The sequence below is a fragment of the Myxocyprinus asiaticus genome, chromosome 43 (genome assembly GCF_019703515.2).
Source record: "Myxocyprinus asiaticus isolate MX2 ecotype Aquarium Trade chromosome 43, UBuf_Myxa_2, whole genome shotgun sequence".
In the NCBI taxonomy this organism is placed as follows: domain Eukaryota; kingdom Metazoa; phylum Chordata; class Actinopteri; order Cypriniformes; family Catostomidae; genus Myxocyprinus; species Myxocyprinus asiaticus.
In genome coordinates this window covers 29,799,825-29,800,191 of record NC_059386.1, presented here as the reverse complement: position 1 = coordinate 29,800,191, position 367 = coordinate 29,799,825, and positions in this window count along the sequence as shown.

Here is a 367-nt window from a genome sequence, read left to right as displayed (position 1 = left end):
TATAGTCCCAAATAATTAAACATAATGTTTATCTTAATGCCTGGTGTATATCATTTGGAGTGCAATTCAGCTTTCATGTTCAAATCAAGCGAAATAGTGACATAATCAATTCTGTAGTGGCTATTGAGTCTGTCGTGGATATGAGATCTCAATTTTAACACTAATAGCAAGACAGGACCGTAAACATCATATTTCAGGCGTGACACAGATAAGAATTTAATGGCTTGGAGTCACCCTGTGAAGTAATCTGTGTGATAAAAGCCAGCAGGATCCTTCAGACCAGACCCTGACGGGAAATAAGGGCTCGATACAGCTAAATAGAGAGAGAGAGATGGAGAGAGATTTTGGCTGGAGATGTTGTCTTGCC